Source organism: Pinus tabuliformis, chromosome 1_1 (assembly GCF_031772625.1).
Source record: "Pinus tabuliformis cultivar Carrire ecotype Pingquan chromosome 1_1, CPIR1, whole genome shotgun sequence".
Taxonomy (NCBI): domain Eukaryota; kingdom Viridiplantae; phylum Streptophyta; class Pinopsida; order Pinales; family Pinaceae; genus Pinus; species Pinus tabuliformis.
The window spans coordinates 296,626,811-296,636,231 of record NC_142297.1 but is presented as its reverse complement, the minus strand read 5'-3'; positions in this window follow the sequence as shown (position 1 = coordinate 296,636,231).

The following is a 9,421-nucleotide window of genomic DNA, read 5'->3' as shown; positions in this document are numbered from 1 at the left end:
CGTGTATATATAAGTAGTATGTGTGTTTTATTTTATATTTAATCAATATTAAATGTTTTAAATCAAATATACATTAGTATTTTGGTGAATTACATTAAAATTAATATTTAGTATATTTATAAGTGATTTTTTTATATTAAAAATATATAAATTTTTATTTGTTTAAAATGTATAACGGTTATCGTATGAATATATTATCTGATGAATGTTAAATTGGATCCTCGAGGTTTAAATAGACCACGTCATGAGAAGGATGTCAAATTCGATCCTAGAAGTTTGAATAGACCACTTGATGAGAAGAATGTCAATCCACAAAACTTGCCTTTCTGCAGCAATTAATCTGCGTCAGCAAGCTTAATATTCCGTTTGTGGGAAAAACCATGCAAAAGACCAACATTATTCTTTCCTTCAAACCACCCTTGAGATATTCCATTCAAAAACTAAGTGTTGGGATCTTTACTAAATGTTAGTCGACGGTGCTGGGATTCTTACCCCAGCCACCGAAGCACTTTTCCAACTTTGATTCCTCCTCAAATAAATGATCATAATTGCTCGGCGAAATCGACGAAGAAAAAAGTGTCGATCCCACGGGTGATCAAGGTTCATCTCCTTTCCTTTCCTTGCGCTCATATTTTTTTTTTTTTTTTTTGTGTCCTAAGGCTCGAGTATGGTCCGACATTGAACAATGTCCACCATTTGTTAACTTGAGGGCTCAGACACGAGTCCAACTCTCCCCATTGGGGTCCCAACAAACTCGAGAGTTCATGCAGTATTCCTAGTCTATTTTATATTAAAGCGCGAACCTGAATTCGAGGAATTTGAGTTTTTGTCTCCCTTCATTGCTTTCGAATTATGAGTGCACCAAATTTATCTTATTACATAATAATAGAAATGGCGGATGGATGCAGATCTTTCTTATGCCGGGTTCCAACAAACTCTAGGATTCAAGCACAATTCCTTATGCCTATTTTGTTGGAATGATAATTTTAAAACTGCCGCGAGCTAAACAACGATTGGACTTTCGCTGCGATGCGATCTGATCGCATATCGCACTTTCCCTCGTCACCCTTCGTTGCATGCTTTGATTTTCTGCGATGCGATATTTGCGATGCGATCGCAGATCACATGATTTAAAGGTTGTAGAGGCGGTGGCACATCTTCTCTCTTGTTGCGATGCGATGGTGTGATAAGCCATGCATTAAATTCCAGCAAGATATTTTTAAGGCGTGTAATTAATGACATTTACTAGGGTTGGTAAATGTAGGTGAAATCTTAAATTTTACTATTTTTTATTTTCACGGAAGTATGCAAAAGCAACACGTATTGAAAGATATTTGTGTGTTATTCAATATAAAATGCAAGAGCAGAGACGAGTAGCGTGTAGAGAGTATTTTACCAAGAAGAACTCTTTCTTCTCTGCAATGCATAGCAGTGCTGAAGACATCATTTTATGAGATAGTGGAATCATATTCCGGCACTGAAGTTCCTGTTGTAAATCCCTCTGAGTCGAGGAAGACAAATTCTGTAACAGTTTTTTTTTATTATTTTTTTTTATATGATAAAGATCCTGTATAAAACCAGAGTGTTGTTCTCTGTCTGTTATTTTTTTTTTTGTGTTTGAAATGAACAGAAATTTACAACATGGTATCAGAGCTAGTCTAGGCACTCAGTGAGTTAAAAAAAAACATAGGTGGTTTTTTCACTGTAGGAGCTGTAAGAAGCTTATTGAGCAGATTTTCTCCAGCAGAGAAAGTTTTTGCTTGTTTTTTTTATTTATACAGTTCAGTATCTCTTCTTTATTTACACAGGTTAAGATGGCAGATGCTGGAACTGGTTTGACAAATCCCCAACTGCCACAGTTTAATGGGAAAAATTATAGTTATTGGTCCATAACCATGAAAGCATTGTTTGCTTCTCAAGGAATATGGGAGCTAGTTGAAACTGGCTATGCTGAACCAGCAAACGCAACAGCACTGGCTGCTTTGACAACAACAGAAAAAGACCAGTTGAAGAGTGACAAGAAGAAGGATGTCAAAGCCCTCTTTTTCCTCTTCCAATCAGTGGATGAAAGTGTTTTTCCGCGGATTGCAGCAGCAACAAAATCCAAGGAGGCATGGGATATTCTCAAAACTGTCTATCAAGGCATGGAGAAGGTGAAGACTGCAAAGTTGCAGATGTTGAGGAGATACTTTGAAAATCTCAGCATGAATGAATCTGAAACAATAGATTCATTTTCACTCAGGTTATTGGCCTAATAACCCAGATAAGATCTCATGGTGAGATTCTTGAAGAAAGAAGGATTGTAGAGAAAAACTTGAGATGTTTACCCTCAAGGTTTGAATCTATTGTGGTAGCAATAGAAGAAACAAAAGATCTCTCACAGTTCACAGTAGATGAGCTGAGTGCTTCTCTTTTGTCTCATGAACACAGACTGAGTAGAGGAACAGATTCCTCTTTTGAGCAAGCATTCAAGACCCAGATGTCTTTTGGCCAAAGAAGAGGTCGAGGCAGTGAAAATTACAGAGGTCGTGGAAGAGGCCAAAACAGAGGCAGAAATTATCCTGCAAGCACAAGCGGAAGGAGCTGCAATCAGAACCAAGATGAAGGTTCAAGCAAACAACAAGCTCATGGACAAAGGTATGACAAATCCCAAGTCCAATGTGATTATTGTAAGAAATATGGGCACTATGCCAATGAATGTAGGAAAAAGCAAAGTGACATGAATAATAGGCAAAATGCTAATTTTGCAAATGAAGAAGATAAGAACCCAAAGAACGTGCTGTTAACATGTAACATAGCACAAGATAAACAAGAAAATTTTTGGTTCTTAGACTCAGGTTGTAGTAATCACATGACTGGAAATATTGAAATGTTTGCCAATCTGGATGAAAATGTGAAATCTGAGGTAACAACAGGGATTGATGATACGATATCTGTCAAGGGTAAGGGCAGAGTCAGTATCCGAGCAAAAAATGGAGAACAGATGATTGTGCCAGATGTATACTATGTACCTGGTCTGAAATGTAATCTTTTGAGCATTGGACAACTCATTAACAAAGGTTACAACGTGTTCTTCAAAGATGATTTGTGTACAATCAGAGACATACCTCCGAGTAAGAAGATTATTGCACAGGTGCAGATGACCAACAATAGAATGTTTCCTCTCAAACTCAGGGCAGATTTGAAGGAAGGCAGAACTATTGCGGCTGTAACACAAGAAGTCTTTCAGGAACAACTGAAAGATGTGAATTGGCTGTGGCATTTGAGATTTGGACATCTTAATTTCGGAGGCTTGAATCTGTTGCACAGAAAGGGAATGGTAAAGGGATTACCATTGATCGAGAAACCAGACAGCTTTTGTGAAGGCTGCATCTTAGGCAAGGAACACAAAGAAAGCTTTCCAGCAGGAAAAAGCATAAGGGCAAAAGCACCATTGGAAATTGTTCATTCTGATGTGTGTGGACCGATGCAAACACCATCATTTGCCGGAAATAAATATGTTTTAACCTTCATTGATGATTACACCAGAAAGACATGGGTGTATATGCTGAAACAGAAGAGTGAAGTGTTTGAGAAATTCCGCCACTTCAAAGCTCTTGTTGAAAAGCAGTGTGGGCATTATATCAAAGTGCTCAAAACAGATAAAGGAGGAGAGTACATCTCCCAAGACTTTCTGCGTTTTTGCAGAGAGAATGACATACAAAAGCAGTTCGCCACGAGGTATACACCTCAGCAGAACGGAGTTGCTGAAAGAAAGAATAGGACCATTCTTGACATGGTCAGGAGTATGCTGAAGGCAAAACACTTGCCGCATGAGTATTGGGCAGAAGCTGTCACTTGCGCAGTTTACATCTTGAATAGATGCCCAACTAAAGCTGTCATGAACAGAATACCAGAAGAAGCATGGAGTGGTCAAAAGCAAACAGTCACTCACATGAGAGTATTCGGTTGTGTGGCATATGCACATGTACCGGATCAGCTAAGGAAGAAGCTTGATAGTAAGGGGGAGAAGTGTGTCTTTATTGGCTATTGTGATGAGTCAAAATCATACAAACTCTATAACCCATCCACCAAGAAATTGATAGTAAGCAGAGATGTGCAGTTCATTGAAGATGAAGCTTGGGATGGAAGCTTAGAGAAGACAGTGAATGTGAAGACAATTGTGTCTCACGAAGAAGAAGAGGAAGGGACAACAGCAAATAATCCTTCCTTGGTGGCTCCTCCTCCACCACAGCAAGTACAACAAACCACACCACAAACTGGAATTCGAACAGCCTTAAGAAGTCAAGGAAGTGCTTCTCCAAGCACACCACAGGGATCAGATATACCCTCAAGTTCGGATGGAACTCCAAGTACACCAAGAAGACCAAGATTCAGAAATCTGAATGAGATTTATGAACAAGAAGAGGTAAGTAACAATACCGGTCTGAATTCATTATTCGCTTTATATTGTCATGTTGATGACCTAGTCCATTTTGAAGATGTTGTAAATGAAGATAGATGGATTGAAGCAATGAATGAAGAAATTGGTGCAATTGAGAAGAGTAAAACATGAGAGTTAGTGGACCTCCCTGTAGGCAAAGATGCCATTGGAGTTAAGTGGGTCTATAAGACCAAAAGCAATGCTGAAGGCAAAATTGATAGGCACAAAGCAAGACTTGTTGTGAAAGGCTACAAGCAGCAACAAGGCAAAGACTATGATGAAACCTTTGCACCAGTAGCAAGGATGGAAACAGTCAAAACAGTGTTGTCTATTGCGGCACAACACAAATGGAAGATTTATCAAATGGATGTTAAATCTGCATTCCTGAATGGAGTGTTAAAAGAGGAGGTTTATGTTGATCAACCTCCGGGCTATGAAGTTGAAGGCCAAGAGCATAAAGTTTGTAAACTGAAGAAGGCTCTTTATGGGCTGAAGCAAGCTCCAAGAGCATGGTACAGCAGAATAGATGCTTATCTGATTAAGAATGGGTTTGACAAGTGTGATGGTGAACCCACACTCTACATAAAGGAGAATGACGGTAAGATTCTTATCGTTGTTCTATATGTAGATGATTTGATTTTTACAAGCAATGATGCTTCTCTCATTGCTGATTTTAAAGCAGTCATGAAAAGTGAATTTGAAATGACTGACTTGGGCTTCTTAAGATATTTTCTTGGAATTGAAGTATACCAAAGTGAAAATGGCATTTTCATTTCTCAAGATAAATATGTAGAAGCAGTGTTAAAGAGATTTAACATGCAGAACAACAAAGCAGCTGTGACTCCAACTGTAGTGGGGTTGAAATTGACCAAAGAAGACAACAACAAATATTTTGATCCAAAATTGTACAAGAGCATAGTTGGCAGCCTTATGTACTTGACTGCAACTAGGCCGGACATTATGCACGCTGTGAGTTTAATCTCCAGATTTATGGAAAGACCGAAAGAGACTCATTGGCAGGCAGCCAAGAGGATTCTAAGGTATGTGAATGGAACGAAGGGGTTTGGTATTTTATACTCCTCTTCTGAAAGTTTCATGTTGACAGGGTACACTGACAGTGATTGGGCTGGAAGTGTTGATGATAGGAAAAGCACATCGGGATATGTGTTTCATATGGGATCGGGAGCCATCTCATGGGCTTCCAAGAAGCAACCAGTTGTGGCTTTGTCAACAACAGAGGCAGAATATGTGGCAGCAACAGCAGCAGCATGCCAAGCAGTGTGGCTGAGAAGAGTTCTCAGAGATTTGTGTCATGAACAGGAAAAGGGCACAACCATTTACTGTGACAATAGCTCAGCAATAGCATTGTCTAAAAATTCTGTTTTTCATAAAAGAACAAAGCACATAGACACCAAATTTCACTTCATACGTGAATTGGTTAACAATGGTGAAATTGTTTTGCAGAACTGCAGAACAGAGGAACAGTTAGCTGACATCCTGACAAAACCATTGGCAAAGAAAAGCTTTGATCATTTCAGGAAATGCCTGGGTATGCAGAATAAACCCAGCAGTTAAAATTAAGGGGGAGTGTTGGAATGACTTTCCCTCGTCACCCTTCGTTGCATGCTTTGATTTTCTGCGATGCGATATTTGCAATGCGATCGCAGATCGCATGATTTAAAGGTTGTAGAGGCAGTGGCACATCCTCTCTCTTGTTGCGATGCGATGGTGTGATAAGCCATGCATTAAATTCCATCAAGATATTTTTAAGGCGTGTAATTAATGACATTTACTAGGGTTGGTAAATGTAGGTGAAATCTTAAATTTTACTATTTTTTATTTTCACGGAAGTATGCAAAAGCAACACGTATTGAAAGATATTTGTGTGTTGTTCAATATAAGATGCAAGAGCAGAGACGAGTAGCGTGTAGAGAGTATTTTACCAAGAAGAACTCTTTCTTCTCTGCAACGCACAACAGTGCTGAAGACATCATTTTATGAGATAGTGGAATCATATTCCAGAACTGAAGTTCCTGTTGTAAATCCCTCTGAGTCGAGGAAAACAAATTCTGTAACAGTTTTTTTTTATTATTTTTTTTTATATGATAAAGATCATGTATAAAACCAGAGTGTTGTTCTCTGTCTGTTATTTTTTTTTTTGTGTTTGAAATGAACAGAAATTTACAACATATTTTATATTGAAGCCCAAATGCTTGAATTCAGGGAATTTGAGTTTTTTCTTACTTTCATTACTTGTGACTTATCAATGCACCCAATTTGTCTTATGTACCGATCTCCTCCAACTCTTCAACATGTCATTCTTTACTGGAAATTGCCGAGAGTTTGGGTTCACAGATTGACAAATGGACTGGGCCATTTTCTTGCAACTCGGGTCAAGATTTTCGTATTCACTCTGCGTTATCTCAACAGGTAGCGGAGGTAGAATTCTCGAAGCTACCTCAACTAGCTCACTCTCGTACTCCAGCGTCTAACACAAAACAAGACATCAAACCCTCAATAAACTCTCATTTCTTCTGGGAAAATATACAATATCCACTACATGGAAACTACAAGAACTGCACAGGGTTTGACTTCGATAAACACACACAGTTTGGGAATTGTGCAACACGGACTCTTAACGAACTTAATTCAAAATATAGCAAAATTACTTATATGGCCTTCTCTGAGGCCTCACAGAATCGTCTTGATTCTGGCTTTAAATTTGTTTCCTCCTGACATTTTGAAGATTTCCTATACAAACAAGAAGAAAAAAAACCCTAAAGGATGAGGAATTTCGTCCTTCTCAAGGCTTCAGATATTTTACATAAAAAGGTGTGGCCTATGGCTCCCACATGCCTCCAGAAATCATATTTGATTTGAAACGTGCTTTATATCGAGTATTAATATATTTTGTTATTTTAGACTTATCTTATTGATATATTTTGTTATACTTTTTCTTTAGACTTATCTTATTAATATATTTTGTTATATTTTTTCTTTAGACTGTCTTTATTCGAATGTGTGGTAGGGTTTGGTGTACCCATTTTCCATTCTAAAAACATTTTGGAAGTAAAAAAAATAATTGGAAATAAAAAATAATTAATTCTTTGAATTTTTTTGTTTGTTTTTTCCCAAAAAGTTTTCCTATTTTATAGGAAATCAATAAGCATAATGCCTTGGCTTCATAGCAACACACTTGTAACTTAGAAAACTAGATTAACAACAAAATCCAAGATATATCTTTTAACTTAATAACTTAGAAAACTAGATTAACAACAAAATCCAAGATATATCTTTTAACTTAAAATATATTTTAAATATTAACTAAATTTTATTTGAATATGATAGAATATTAAATGACAAAAACCACAACACATTATTATTGGATACCTCTAGGATATAAACTTACCCAACATCTAAGAAAAATATTTTCCTTCTATGCATGAAGTACCGTCACATCACCATATTGGTATTTTAGCTCGTAAATTTTCACTACCTAGATTATAAATGAAAGACCATTACGATAGCTCTTTCATTGAACCCACAAGGACTTTTGACTCTGCATATAATTTGAATACTTTGACCTATTTTCAAAAGGAAATCTTCATGGTACACTACATAGCAAAAAGTTCAAATGTAAAATCTGTGCCCTAGCCAATACTTAGTTTCCTTTAAACCATCATATTCTTAAAGAAGAAAATAGCTATACCAACACCACAAACATGCCTCTAACTAACTAAATAACTATAGCCACACCATAAAGATCTTTCTAGCTTAGTGCTTCAAAAAATCTCCATACAATACTAGTTCCACATCTCTAATTAGCCTCATCTTCTTCCTCTTCAGAGTTCTTCCTTGATACCTTCTCCATTATAGGGCTTAAACATAACATTGAGACGCACATACAAACAGAAGGCAGACAGAATTTAGAATTTTCACGAGCGGCCCGGCGGTAAAAGTGTACGGGACAAAGGAAAAGAATCCGCGGAGACAAGGGATTAAAATTCGGCCGAACGATAAAGGATAATTAACTCAGGATAGTTTTAAAGCACTCCATTGTGCAATATCCAATGGCTAAAAGCAAAGATTCCAATCTCCAACGGCAAAACCCAAGATTCGTATAGCTCGAATTCAATTTCGTTTAACGAATTTCATGTACTGCAGTTTGGTGAAAACAATTCCATCTATTAAACAAGGGAGGCTGCATCGCAGCGAGTCCCTGCACATAGTTCGCATAGTTTTTCCCAACGAAACAACCTCCAAAGTGCAAAGCACCTATAGCCTTGTATGCAAGGGTAGCTGCGTTCTCGGCCTGCGCTATCACGTACCCGATTCTACACTGCTTACTCATGGGGTTTCCCATGCTCTAGCACATGCTGTACAACCAGTTAAAAATTTAGTTAAGAAAAATAAAGGAAATATAAGAATTTAGAAACCATCGGAACAACTCTATCAATTAATTATAAATTTATCGAAATACATTTCAAACCCAACTAGGACTAATGGGAAATTTTAGGACATCTTATAGGAAATTGTGGCCTTCAAATGTTTCAAGCTAAGACAATAAAAACAATAGATTATTATTAAAAGCATATGAAGGGAGGACACCCTAACATATACATATATTACAATCTACGAATATAACTGCAACGCACCTCTGAAAAATGAAAACATGATTTTATGTAATGTTAGAAAAAATGGACCATTCAACCAAACGGGAAAAGTTGAAGACAATAAAAATTGCATAATAGTGAATTGCAGTGTGACCATTTTGCAATAAATACAAAACACCATATTGACTTTTCTATATTCAAGTACACAAGTAATAAAAATCTCATTTAAAAAGAATACAGTAAAAGCAAGTCAAAAACATATCTGTTGAGCCTGGGCCCTATGTTCGGCACAGATATAAAATTGTGAGAAGTGCAGTGTAATGAAAAAAGTTCATATAAGCAGCAAGACATTCAGAAAATATGGAATATGAAAGTATCCATCAGA